The sequence below is a fragment of the Lemur catta genome, chromosome 20 (assembly GCF_020740605.2).
Source record: "Lemur catta isolate mLemCat1 chromosome 20, mLemCat1.pri, whole genome shotgun sequence".
NCBI classification, from domain to species: Eukaryota; Metazoa; Chordata; class Mammalia; order Primates; family Lemuridae; genus Lemur; species Lemur catta.
In genome coordinates, this window is record NC_059147.1 from 29637259 (window position 1) to 29651880 (window position 14622).

The following is a 14622-nucleotide window of genomic DNA, read 5'->3' on the forward strand; positions in this document are numbered from 1 at the left end:
TTCTAGAAAAATAAAAAAATCAGCCGGATGTCATGGTGCCTACCTGTAGTCCCAGCTACTTGGAAGGCTGAGATGGAAGGATCACCTGAGTCCGGGAGTTTGAGGTTACAATGATCTATGATTATGCTACTGCATTCCAGCCAGGGCAACAGAGCAAGACCCTCTTAAAAAAGAAAAGATCTATACAGTTGACCCTTGAACAATGTGGGTTTGAAATATATAGTTTCACTTGTATGCAGATTTTCTCCTGCCTCTCCCACCCCTGAGATAGACAGCAAGAGCAACCACTCCTCCTCTTCCTCCTCCTCCTCCTCCTCCTCCTCCTCCTCAGCCTATCAACATGGAGACAATGAGGATGAAGACCTTTATGATGATCCACTTCCACTTAATGAATAGTAAATATATTTTCTCTCATTTATGATTTCTTATTAACATTTTCTTTTCTCTAGCTTATTCTAAGAGTATAGTATATATTATATATCTATATACATATATATGTATATAAAAAACATACAAACTGTCTTAATCGGCTGTGTTATCAGTAAAGCTTCCGGTCAACAATAGGCTATAAGTAGTTAAGTTTTGGGGGAGTCAAAAGTTCTTTACAGATTTTTGACTGCACAGGAGGTTGGTGCCCCTAACCCATGCGCTGTTCAAGGGTCAACTGTTTGCAGTGATTTGGAACAACTTTCAAGATAAACTAAATGGAAAAAAAATAGTGTACCATCAGTAGAATCACGTTGCCAGGTAGGGGTTGGGTCCTAAGTTGACATATAGTCCAAATTGCTCTTAACCACCTTAGGAAGGTGTCATTTTTGAGCCCCACATGTTCTCTCTAAATAATCCGCACATCTAGTATCCTCAGAGTTGAAGCAGATCACCGTTTCCCTAGTTGAGTTCCGGATGAAGTCCTTGGCTTGAGTGTAGGGACTTTAACCACTAGAATATTGCGTGAAGGAACGGAAACCTTACACCACTTTTGCCACTGGTGCTTATTCTGGGGCAGATGCCTGTTTAGTGGAATGACACTGGCACTGTTGCTTTTTTTTTCGTTTTGGCCAGGCGCAAGTAGTTAAATTTGCAAAAGTTAGGCACTTACATGATGCAAATCTACCGTATGTAACATTTCTGAGAGGAATGCAATTTGGGGGCAGAGAAGAGGTATGTGGATAGATACACCTAGGTGATCTTGAAGGACACACAAGAACTGGTACAGTGTTTACTTCTGGGCAGAATTTTTTTTTGTCACTTGTATTTTTTTTATACTATAAAAATGATTTTTTGGGAAAGGTAATATTTATGTAATAAAAATTTCAAAGTCAGTGAGAAAGCAAAAGGCCATTCCAGATACTGTTCTCTCCCCCAGACACTCCCCTTGGGTTTGGTTTCGTTCCACAGGGATGAGACTGGAATTGTGGGCACCTGCCATTTTGACTTTGGTTGGAGGTAAAAATACCAAGTTCTGAAGTTTGTCATGACTGTTGCTGCTTCCTGAGAAGCTGAATGGCAAGAAGCACACGTCTATGTCCATATCGTCCAGCGTGTGCTCTGGGTAAGCTTGACCAAATCGCTGAGCAGGGTGGGGGCTACAGGAAATGGAGGGGTGGAGGGAAGGGTGCCCCACTGCTACCTCATGTGACCCTCACTGAGTATTCATTTCTCCTCATGGTTGTCAAGCACCTGGTACTCAGGTGGGCATGGTTAAGACAACTGTCCCCTTCTCTTCATGCTAACAACCGGCCTGGGCCACCTTCTCCATGATGCTGCCCCTCTTCTTTGGGAGTCTCTAGTCGTTCAGCATCGCAGAGCACCCCTCAGCCCAGATGACAGAGCCTGCTCTGGCAGGGCCGGCCCCCATCAAATCTGAATGTTGTCCTGCTTCTCCATCCTAACATGTTAGCATTCCCCCTCTCAGCCTCCGTGCGCCTGTCTCCCTAGCTTTCTGGGTTCCAGTAGGAATCCTCAGAAATGAGTGGGGGTGGCCAGTGGCTTCAACAGAGCCTCTTGTCTCTGGCCACTGTATAGTGAAATCTTCCCTCCAATCTGGAGTCTATTATGCAATGAAAGATGCTTTTGTGGTGGCAAGAAAACCCGGGTTAACTTCACGTCGTCTGGGTGCCAGGATATCAGTGAAGTGCTCCTGGAAGTTCAGGGAAAGACAGTGAGGCACTCTCCTCCACACAGAGCCCCTTTCACCCCGAGGCACTTGTCAGACTGTGTATGGGGATTACATCACCGTCACCACCCTCTTTGGGGTGGCAGGGGCAGCTGCGGGCTTCCTGGATGCTTCACATATCCAGCCCAGAGGAAGTGCGGGGGTGCTGAGGGCTGCGGGGTGTATTATCTAAGCTGGCCCCAGGCCAGGGTGAATAGTGGCATCGGTGACCACAGGCCCCTTGCCGTCAGCTTTCCAGCTCACCAGGAAAATGACAGCTCCTTGTGAGGCTGAGGGAAGAAGGACAGGACAGTTTGCTGGGGCTGGGGCCTCCCTCGTGGAGCTTGGGCCAGGGGGATCTTGGATCTTGGTAATTGGAGCAGGCACAGTTGTCTTACCCAGCTCCTTGGAAGTCGTGGTGTGTTTTAGAAGGAATCGCTTTCTAAATAAGGGCGGTGAGTTAATTGGCTTAGATGTGAAGGAGTAGCATGCAGTGGTTCCCAGCCGGGCTCCTGGGGAGCAGATCTGCTGTGGCCCTTACTTGCCACTGGCCTATTGACTTCCTCCTCCACAGCCAGGCTAGACGACTGGCCGGTGCCACACCAGTCCCCTCCAGGGGCACTGAGGGATGCAAGTATGCCAGAGAGCAACTCCCAAACTGATTGCCCTGGCACCCCAGTGGCTTTAGCCAAAAGGCTTACGTGCCAGGAAATTCACTGAAAAAGATCCTAGAGCTCTTGTCTGCATTGCCGCCATCCTCAGGTTAGTGATGATACTGATGTCCAGACGGAGACCCAGAGAGAGGTGGGCTAGCCCCTCTGATAGCTTCGGGGGTGGGACAAGGACCCAGTTCACCTGATGAGAGTCATATGCCATCTCCGTCCTCCCTTGTATTGGCGTCCCCCTTCCTCAAGGACTAGAGCCAGCTCTCCCTTGGCAGTGAGGGCTGGCCTGCTTAGTCCCCAAGTGTTTGCATATTAGCTGAACTCCAGGGCCTGAGGCTGAGGCTAAAAAGCTCATTTGTGTTTAATTAATGAATCATGAAAGTAATGCGTGCTCACGGTAAGTTCAAGCTGTACAAAGAATATGAAGTAAGATATAAGTCCTAGTTCCCATTTCTGAAATGAAGTATTTGAATGTATTAATTAGAATACATACAGTTGCCCTTTCTTCCTGCACCTAGCCTTCCAGCATGAACAGCCTTTCCAGTTTCCTGGTCCACTCATTTGTGTTCTCCCAGGAGCCTGGGAAGGCCTGGCACGGGGGCGCCATTCTAAGGGAGATGGCACAGACAGCACCGCACGTTGGTGCAGTGCTGTCCGGGTGGCAGCTTGTTTTCATACCTGTTCCATGTGGCGCCCTGGGGATCCTGCAGCCCCATCCACAGACAAGCACAAGTTACAAGGCTCGTGTAGGCTGCATAGCTCACATAAGCTCACACAGCTCACATAGGCCAGGCCTGGGAATAACGCCCAGGGCTTCCTGCTAGGAAGGCCAGGCCCCTGCTGCTCACCGGGCATCAAGAATAGACTCGATGGGGGACACAATGGAAAGCTCCCTGCACCTTCCCCACAGGAAGATGGATCTGCCGAGTTCTAATTCACATTTTCAGATCATGTTGCTGTGCTAGGCCCCGGCTATATTTTAGTTGCTGCGTAGAGATTTGGATATGTACAAGTAGCCACCTTAAGTGGGTGAGTTCTAGAAGAGAAGTGGCGATGTGCTGTAAGGGAGGAGAATATAGGATTTAGAGTGTACCAAGTGTGCAATAACATTAGCAGCTAATACTTACTGAGAGCTTTCAACGGGCCAGGCAGTGTTTCAAGCACTTTACATGTATTACTTTACTGAATTATCATAACACTGAAGTAGGAACTGTTTTCCCCATTTTATAGATGAAGAAACCAAGGTGCAGAGATCAATGTGCCCAAGGTCACACAGTGCCGCACCCCTAGTGGTGGAAGCAGGTTTCAAGCTCAGATTGTTTAACCCACTTAAATCACTCCACTGCTTTGGGCCTCTGTTTCCTCCTCAACGAAATTAGCCTGATGATAAAACACGTGAAACTCACCTCCGAGCTGGGCTGGAAGAGAAGTCCACGTACAATAGATTATAGCAATTACATTATCTTCACACAGTGGAATACTACACTGCAATGAAAAGGAACAAATGACAGGTGCAATGACATAAAGGAACCTCACAATCAGAATGTAGAGAGAAAAAATTCAGGGATAATATAAGTATGGCTTCATTTATATAAAATTTTAAAACAGGCAAAACAATATATTGTTCTAAGATACAGACAGGCAAGGGAGTGAGTATCTTGAAACTCAGGAGAGTGCTTTACCTGAAGGTGGGGTGGGGGGGTGGCACACGATCGTGACAGAGGCGCTTCAGGAGGCTTCCAAGTATCCGCAGTGCTCTGTTTCTTAACCCGAGTAGTGTTTACCTGTGGATTTAGTGATTATTATTTCAATTACACACATTTAATATACTCTTCTGATAATATTACCCGATTTTAAAAAATCCAATACTGATTCCATGGCCCTGGCCTCTTAATATGCAGATTCCTGGGTCCCCTTGTTAAAATGGTGATTAATCTTCCCCACCTCAAGAGCTATATTTTCCTCATTCTACCTAAAACCAACCTAGAAATCTGCATGTTAACAACTTCTGGGGCTTTTTGGTGATTCTGTCACTTGAGAGTCGGAGCGAGTGAGCTGGTGTGACACATCTGTGTGTAGAGAGGCCTGACACTGCTGGGAGAAAAGAGAAAAAAGCAACCTCACCCCAGGCACATCTGCAGATTGCAACCTCCCCCTCACCCCCCAAAAACCCATACATTCCTGTTATACGGAATTCTAGGATGTCACTTGCATCTCTATACTTTTTCCATAATCTAAAAGTGTGAGCTCCTGTAATGCAAACCACGCAAGGCGTTGAACATCTGGCCAGAGCATGAGCCTTGGAAAAATTGTGCCTCTCGGTATCCATGGTGTCTCAGGCAAAGCAAAACAGTGTGCAAGGGGTGGAATATGGAAAGCAATTGCACAGAACCCCTTGTTAAAGGGGTATAAAATGTTACCAAGAGCCTCTACTGTTTTATTGCATGAGAGCAGTCAGTAGTAGTAAGAGCCTTCCTGGGTTCTCTCATCACTTGGGTTTCCCCCAGCCCTTGCTTCCATAAAGTTTTCAAATGTAAATCCTGGTTTTGGAGGGAATACGGTAAAATCAATAAATACAGTAAAATTAGTCCATAAATACACTAGCCTTTGGTTCCAAGTCACTCTCCAAAGCCCCCCCCCTCCCGTCCTCCAGACCTGCCTTCATGTTCACTTGAACCTGAAGCATCCATCCAAGTCTGGGACCTTGTTTCTTGGTACTGGAAACCAACGTAAGCCTCCAACCGTGAGAGGTAAGGGACAGCTGCAGTTCTCATTCCCTCCACGCTGGCTCCCAAGTTGTGTGCTACAATGAAAGCAAGTCTCAGGCCACAAGCACAAAACTTATTAGTGAGCAGGCAGTAAAGACTCAGGCCACCTGCTCCTGAGGCTCAGTGAAAGTGCCTGTTCACTCTCTTTTGAGGCACTTCTGTGGCAGATGTGAGGATGTGAGCACAGTAGGATCAGATGAGAATCCTCTGCTAAGTGAGAGAGAGAGAGAGAGAGTGTGTGTGTGTGTGTGTGTGTGTGTGTGTGTGTGTGTGTGTGTGTGGTGGCTGGGTGCGAGGGATGAGTTGCAGGTTCGATAGGAGTTCGAGACTACAATGTCCCGAAGGGCTGACAAACCTGGGCTCACCCAATTCTTATGCCCCATTTTCCTGTGGGCAGAGGTACCTATATAATGTTTCTGGCCAGTCACATATTTTGAACTTGACTCATTTCGCTAATGAAAAGGTATTTCTGAGATCCCTGTACCTAATTATAGGGGAGTAGAGATCCATTTCCAGAAGGTTGTGATTACTTTGGTCAGTGTACGGGCAGAGGGGCAGGAAAGGGAGATGCCCTATAGCCAAAGCTCCTGCCTGGCCCCCTGGCCCCCGCCCCCACCCAGGAAATCCCAGCAAACTCAAAGAAGGACGAGAAGAAGCCAGAGCTTCTGAGGCAGCTGAGCCCCAGATGGGTGGCCTTGCCCTGAGGTAGTGGCATAGTACTGGCATCGGCTGTGTTCCATGGCACCCCACTAGCCCAGGGAGGCTGTGGGGGCCTGAGGGTGCTCCAGGGTGCCACCCGTTTCCCCAGGAAGCCAGGCTCATCTGGTGCAGGGGACCCATTGTAGCTGCTACCCTCCCCTCCCCTCCCACTGGGGTCTCCATGGGCCTCGGGGGCACCACCTTTCCGGCCTCATCCATGAAACCATAACAAGGCATGCAGGGGCTGTGCAAGTCCTCTGGGAGACAGAAGGGACCAGGCTGGTGGCAATTGTCTAGGTTTGTGGGCCATTAAAAAATGAGGTAGGCCGGGCACGGTGGCTCACACCTGTAATCCTAGCACTCTGGGAAGCCGAGGCGGGTGGATTGCTCAAGGTCAGGAGTTCAAGACCAGCCTGAGCAAGAGTGAGACTCTGTCTCTACTAAAAATAGAAACAAATTATCTGGCCAACTAAAAATATATATAGAAAAAAAATTAGCCGGGCATGGTGGCGCATGCCTGTAGTCCCGGCTACTCGGGAGGCTGAGGCAGTAGGATCGCTTAAGCCCAGGAGTTTGAGGTTGCTGTGAGCTAGGCTGATGCCACGGCACTCACTCTACCCAGGGCAACAAAGTGACACTGTCTCAAAAAAAAAAAAAAATGAGGTAGATTTTACATTCTCCCTGTGTAATATGGTAGCCACTGGCCACATGTGGCTATTTAAGTTAAATTTTTATTAATTAAAATTAAATAAAATTTAAAATTCAGTCCCATGACATTAGCCACATTTCAAGTGCTCCACAGCTACGTGACTAGTGGCTCCCGTATTGCGCAGTGCAGGTCTAGCAATTTCAAACAGACAATGCTGGTTTAGACGCCTGCACTGAATAAAATAAGATGTTGTCATCATCAGCAAGTAAATGTTCAATGTAGTGTAATTGTGTCCTTAATAAGCTGATTTGAGCGGGCTTCTCAAATGTTAATGTGCACATGAGTCACCGAGGGATGTTGTTAAAATGCAAATTATGATTCAGCGGGTCTGGGGTGAGACCCTAGATCCTGCAATTCTAATAAGCCCACAGGTCGTGCTGCAGCTGCTCCAGGGACCACCCTTTGAGCAGGAAGGGGTTAGCAGATTCACTAAAAAACACTTAAGGTGCAGGCTTGAACCCCAGGGATGGGACACAAGTTCAGAATTGCATGCCAAGTGCGGTGCATCACCTTCTCGGCCTCAGCCACTGAGTGACCTCACTCAGATACGACGTCTCAAGTCTGAAGTTCAGGCCTGTCGTGAATGACAGGCCCAGCCCAATGGCCCCTTTGCCAGGGGACAGCTTCAATGCCCTCTCCCACATTAAGGCTCTTCGAGTACCTAACTCCCTGGGGACTGAGAAAGCCTACGGTGACAGCTGTCTGGGACAGCTCTGCTCAGACGGTTAACTGGGTGCCTCGTCTCAGCCTCCCCTTTCTCTCCTGTCTGTTTTCAAATGTAAAGACAGAAAAGCGTGGGTGATGTGGTGTATAGAGTAAAAAGAAAAAACAAGAGGAAAAAAACGAAAGGAGGAAATTTTAAAAAGATAGAAAAGTACAAAGTAGCCATATTCCCACCACCCCAAATCACCATTGTTACAATTTTTCATGCACTGTTTCCAGCGTTTTCCATGTATATTGCGACAGTCTGTTAATTTGTCAGCCCTCTCAATGATCGCCACCTCTTAGTCTTCACGCCTCTCGCAGTCCCTTCCCCTTGAGTTCAGGCTGGCCCTGCAACATGCTTTAACTACAGAATGTGGCAGAAGTGACAGTCTGCAGCATGTCCAGGCCCAGGCCTTGAGGAGGGCTGGCAGCTGGCGCTTTTGTCTTCTTGGAAGCCCTGAGCAGCCACATGGCAAGCCTGGCTGCCCTACGGGGAGGATCATGTTGGGAGACCCCACGGAGAGGCACGTGGAGAGTGAGAGGGAGGCCCGAGACTACAGAGAAAGAGACTCGCGGCCTCAGCTGCCCCGAGCCTGCCCTGAGCACAGCTTCGCAGGAGGACTGCCCAGAGAGCTCAGCCTAAGGGGAAGAATTGGGAGCCGACAAAATGGTGGTGGTTTAAGCCATGACGTTTTGTGGTGATTCCTTGGGGAGCAACTGATTATGAAACCCTACGTGACACAGGTCATAGAATACCCAGCCTCCGCTCTCCCCAGCTGTCCCTTCTCTTCAGACCCCAGCTGCCCTTGGCAAGGGGAGGAAAGGATAAATTAGGGCATAGTCAGGAGAAAGTGGGTGACATTTATTCATTTATTAATCTCGGTTCCATATAGAATATGAGGCGCTTTACCAAAAATGCATATAATGTAAGGTTGTCTTAAAGCTGGAAGGACGGTGGGGAGGGAGAGGTTCCATAAAGGTGGGAAGGTGAATGCTGCCTGCCAGGTGGAGGTCAGTGTGTCGCCAGCTCTCCTCATGTTTGCATGGGGGGTGTCCTAAAAATGTGGCCCCAAGAGCCCTTGTGACCTGGAGGGAGAAAGCAGCAGTCGGGCTGCCCAGGAAAGGGACATAGTGTCATCCTCACCCAGGCTCTGTCCCCCTCCAGAAATCCAGCTGGAGAGGGTGTGCAGTCAGGCGAAAGGTGCAGCTGTAGCCTTTGAGTTGCGGGAAGGAGGAAGGCTCTGTTGGGGGGGGTCTAAGGGACTCGGAGATGGGGACACCAGGCTGTACAGGGAAGGGCAGTCAGGCACAGAGAAGAGCAGGAGGAGGGCCCAGGACTGGGGACGCCAGCTTTTTGGTGCATCAAGAGCACGTGGGTCCTTTGCATCCGGTTTCCAAGCTGCAGCCCTGGCTGTGCTGGTGTCGGGGAGGCTGCCACCCTCCAAATCCCCTCTCACCTTCTCCAGCTCCTGGGGAAGAGGACCTTGTTCCAGGGGACAAGGCAGCCCTAGACACGTTGAGGGCATAGGCTCCTCACCGCCGTGCCATGGCCGCCTGCTGCAGCTCCGTGGGCTTGAGGCTGTGGGGGGCTGAGGGGTTCATTCCTCCCGTCCCTCAGCCCTAATCACTTGCAGCTGTTGTCCTCCCCAGGGAAGACAGTTGTGTCGGAGTGGAGGGAAATAGTTATTTTGATTTGGTCCCTGGCTTCCGACCGAGAAACACGGTGGCCGAGTTGGGGCCCGGCAGTGGGGTGGGGCCTGCTGGAGGGCAGCCCACAGGGCCTCAGGGGGTCGCGGTGTGCAGGGTGCCCGCCCAGCCGTGATGGAAGCTGCAGAGGAGAGAGATGGGCCAGGGAGGAGACAGGTCGGAGGTGAGGGATGCAGAACTGGAGCTGGTGTCCTGCGTGTGGTCTGGCTTAGCTGGGTAAGGTGGACACCTTCCCCGTGTTGGCCCTGCACCTCTGGCAACAGTGGAGAAGGAAAGGAGGTCCCTGTGACCGAGACTGGGGCTGCTGTCGGAGGGGCGGTGTCTCTCATTCCAAAGGGCTGGCTGGGCCACTGGGGGTGACAGTCCCTCTCTTCCAGGCAGGCCCTGCCCAGCACCTCCTTCCAGGCAGACTCAGTGGAGACCTTACACCCCCGAGGGCGGCTGCCCTGCCTGCCGGTGGGGCGTCTGTAGGGCAGTGAGCCAAAGGATGTGACCCTCTGGGCCTGGAAAAGCAAGTGGCCTAGTGGTTAAGCCCTTCCATTAGGGCATGACGACTTGGACTGGAATCCTGGCTCTACAGCCTCAGGACAGAAGGTGGACCTCCCTGGGCCGTCCCATTTCACAGGCACCTCCCAGGGGGCGGTGGAAATTCCCCAGCGAATGAATGTCACGTGCACAGGGCAGGACTCAGTAGCTGTCATTGTTTCATTGTCCTCAAGGGGGGTCGCTGTGGTTGGCATCCCCCTTGGGCCGCCGACTGGCTCTGCCTGCATAGGTTTCTTCCCTGCCATATCCCAGTTCCTAGCACAGTGCCCGGCACAGGGCTGGGGCTTGGAGGGAATTTGTTGAATGAAAGAATGAGTGAATTTTTGAGCAAACCATTGGCTCCCTGGGGTGTGGACCTGCCCTGGGCCCCCAGCTGATAAACTCCTGGGCTGTGAGTGCCCAGGACGCGGCCATCGGATTCCTCTCTCTGGAATTTGAACAGGGACACAGCGGAGGGGTTAGCAGCAGTGAGAAATGGGAGGGTTGAGTCAGGCCTGCCAAGGGGGCAGTGACAGTGCAGGCGAGGGTGGCAGTTCCTGCCCTCTCCCAGGCACCCTTCCACCTCCCCAGCTGCCTTGAGTGGCGGGAGGAGGGGAGTGACCCCTGGGGCCTGCCCGCACCCCAGAGACCCTCCCATTCACAGGCCCCCTCACTGAGCAAACAGTGAGCCCCTGCTGGGTACCAGCCGAGGTGCTGGCTGCTGGGGCTGAGCCACGGCCCCTACGGAGTGGCCCTCCTGGTGGGTGGGAGTCCAGAGAGGGCCTCAAACCGCCTTCTGCAGGACGGGAGGAGGAGGAGTCCTCCTCGGGGGAAGCCATGTCTGCTGTCTGCTGAGAGCTGGTGGACGGGTACAAGTTGACCAGGGGAAGAACGGGGGAAACGACGTCCCAGGCCACAGGCAGAGTGTGGGCAAAGGCCTGGAGGCTGCAGGAGCCTGGCCAGTTTGAGGGAACTGCAGGAAGTTCCGTGTGGCTGGAGCAGGGGTGGGGTGGGGGGCAGTGAGAGATGGAGCAAGAGGCGGCACTGGATGGGGTCCCCACGCCAGGGTCAGAGCCTGCCTGTGCCAGGGGGGACAGCTGCACTCGAGTGACTTGTCTGCAGAGCAGAGCCCAGGGCTAGGCCTTGGCCCCATCCCCAGCTCTCTCACTGTGGGCCGTGTGACCCTGGGGCAACTCAGCTGCTGCTCCCCAGGGCAGTTTCTCCATCTGCACATGAAGGGCCGCCTGGCTGCTCTCTAAGGCCCTGTCCTTGGCTCAGAGGGGTCCTTGGGGCCCTGTGGGCTGGTGGGGGGGGGGGCGGCAGGATAGTGAGGGGGCATGACAGGTAGTCTACGGGAGGGGTAGACAGCCCCAAAGGGGGCACCAAGTGTGGCCTTTGTAAGGAAATCCATTTCCCAGGGACCAGCTCGGTCCAGCAAGGGGCTGCCAGCATCATTCTAGCTCATTCCACAGGGCTTCTGGCCCAGGTGCTCTGCCCTGGGAGACCCTCTCACCCCTGGAGGAGGACCTGGGCCTCCCTCCACCCCTCGCCTGGCTTTTCAGGGGTGGCTGATGCAGCCTTGGCAGCTCCAGCTGGGGGCGGGGTGGGGGACAGAGCCCTTCTCTGGCTCACTTCCTGTGCGTCAGGCCTTGGCGGAGGGCTGGGGTCACGTTTACACCTGCAGCTCTGCGGTTCAGGTCCTGGGAGCCCTTTCCTGCCCATTCACACCTGTTCCTCACAGAGGCACCTGCTGGGCAGGTGACAGTGCCCTATTTTACAGAGGGGTGTTAAGGCTGCAGCGGGAGTAGGAGGCTTGCCTGACAGCACCCAGACCCGCAGGGCAAGGTTTGGGGGTGATGGATCTGCTCCCCTGTTCTCCGGGGGGTGGTGTTGCTGGCTGGGCGCTGCTGGGGGACCTGGCATTGGGATCCTTCCAGCACAAAAGGGAGAGATCAGGTGGTCCCAAAATCCAGAGCTGCCTCCGAAGGCCTCAGGCACATGCCTGAAGGGACAAGCCCTTCCCTCCTTGGAGCCCAGCCAGGCAGGGGCGTGATGTGTGCGGTGGCTGTCACCAGGGAGGTAGGAGGCAGCATATTGGTGCAAGGCGTGTTCTGGGAGCCAATTCTACCTCTTTCTCACTGTGTAACTTAGGCGACATCCTCAGCTCCCAGAGCCTTCGTCTGTAAGTGGAACCATTGTGTCTCCCTCTCAGGGTGGGAGAAAGGATCAATTAAATGACACGATGTATTCGTTCCTCCAAACAAATACCGTGGGCGCCCACTGGATGTCAGGCACCGGGACAGGAAATAAACGAATGTGAGTTCCCACACTGAACTTACGTTCTAGATGGGGACAAATAGGTAGACACAGTCAAGTACATGGTAGGGTAGAAGGTGACAGGGGTGAAGGGACAGAGTGGGAGAGGGGCCAGATGGGGAGTGGCCTGAGCAACTCAGACATCTCAGGAAGAGGCATTCTAGGAGGGAGGAACAGCATTTGCAAAGTCCCTGGGGTGGGCATGTGCCAAGTGACTCAAGAAACAGCGAAAGCAGAGCCGGCGAGGGGAGAGTGGGGACAGTGGGGTCAGATGGGTGTGAGGGGTCTCCCCCACTCTGGGACCAGTTCCACAAGGAAGCTGCTCTGCAGGGGCTGCGAGACCAGGGCGCGTGTGGACTCGGGACGCAGCAAGCCTAACCCCGCTCCGACACACTGTGATTCGCGTGTGTCCTTTCTCATTTCCTGCTGTCAGATGGCCTCTTCCTCAGGTCCTTGGGCCCAGAGGCCTCCCATTGTGACCTGTGACCCCACCGGACAGAGCCTGGAGCTCTTGGCAGCCACCTCCTGCTTGGGGAGGGCTCTGTCTTCCCTGGCCGGTCTTGGGAGCAGCACAAAAGGCCCTTTCACCAGAGGGCATTGTGGGGGGACCGCGAGGGGACGCAGTGCCTGTGGGCATAAAGACCCCCTTTCTCTTCTGCCACAGCAGCTCTCACGACCGGCAGCGGGGAGGGCGGGGTACAAGGACATTCTGGGGCCAGGCCAGACAGTGGTGGGGAATTACAGTCAGCCAGGCCTTGGGATCCCAGCCCCCAACAAAGAGCCTGACAGCAGTGGGTCTGGGGGTGCCTGCCTGGGACCCCAGGGTGAAGGCACGACTTGCCCACTGTAGAGCGAAGGGGTGGGCTTGTCATGGCAGAGACCTGCCCGCTCTGCTCTTCTGGGGTCCCGGGCCTCGCCCGGGCTCTGTGAGGAATCCCTGCTGCTGGTCTGTGCCTGGATTTCTCACCCCCAAGCCCGGTGAGGTCCCCCACACTACAGCAGTGGCATTCGGTGCTGGACAGAGACCTGCCTTAGAGGGAGGCAGGCAGGAAGCAGGGAGCACAAAGGGGGCCACCAGATGCTGGGGGTGAGGGCCCTGGTCTGGAAGTGACATGGAGGGGGGCCAAGTTGCCTGGGAGAGAGTATGTGCAGATGGCGAGGCGGGCAGGGGTGGGGCAGACCTGGCTCTCCAGGTGGGCGCACAGAGGCCCAGGAGGGGGGTGGCCTGCTGCAGAGCTGGAGTGGGGGTGGGGAGGTGCTTGGCCAGGTCGGGGGTGGGGGGGGGCAGCAAGTCTGTCTGGGACCAGAGCAGGGGCTTCATTCATTGGAAAAGCAGTGGCCCGGGAGCTGGGCCAAAGGCCAGGGCCAGCAAGAACAGGGCCAGTGGGGACCTGGGGAAGGTGAGGAGGTGGGTGGGCCTGGCCAGTGACAGCCCCAAGGCTGAGGAACTGCACCAGCTCAGGACACACCCTGGGCTCTGACTCGGGCTAAGCAGGGGGCCGGGGGAGCCCCCAAGGGGGCTGGGGGCCCTGGGGGAAGAGCCGGTGGAACAGCCTGGGAACTAGCCCACAGGACAGCTGGACGTGAGGCTGAGGGGTGCTGGGGAGCCTGGGAGAGAGGGAGGGAGGGTGAGGGGGGAGACAGAGAATGAGAGGCTGGTGGGGAGCAAAGGGAACAAAGACAGCGAGAGGGGACAGGGTGTCACACAGAGCAGGAGGCAGAGCCCTGGCCCCTCTGCACCACATCCCCCCAGACTCATGGGCCAGGGAGGAACGAGGCAGGGCCGCTGCGGCCAGAGCGTCTGGTGGGACACAAGCAGGAACTTCTTGATTAAACAGCTGGGCAGGCCCATCAGGGAAGGGTCCCCACTTAGGAGCCCTGGCCTTCCCCAGGCAGGGGGCTGACCACCATGACCCCTCCAAAGGCTGGAGCTGCACTGTGTTTCTCTGGGTTGACAGCACCCAATGTAGATCTCTCTGCCTCAGTTTCCCTCTGTAAGACAGGGTTGTGGCTACTGGCCTGGGTTGGATGGGGGCTCTGTGAAGCCAGTCTAGTGAAGTCACCGCATGTCCATGTCCAGGTGGACCTTGGGGCCTCCTCCTCCCCCCCCAGCCTTTGTTCCAGGGAAGTAGGAAAGGCGGAGGGAGGAGAGGGGAGGAGGGCGGGAGCCCGCTGAGTGTTTCCAGGGAAAAACTGATCCTCCCATGGAAAGGGCAGTGCTGCCTCCCCCACCTCGCCCCTCCGCCCGGCCTTCCCCTCCCCCCGCCGTCTCCATTTCTTCTTCCCTCACTTTCTGGCAGAAGGGGCCTGGCAGCTGGAAAACCCTGCTCTGCTCCCAAGGCCCACCCATTAGCACCCAGGGGCCTGCAGGCG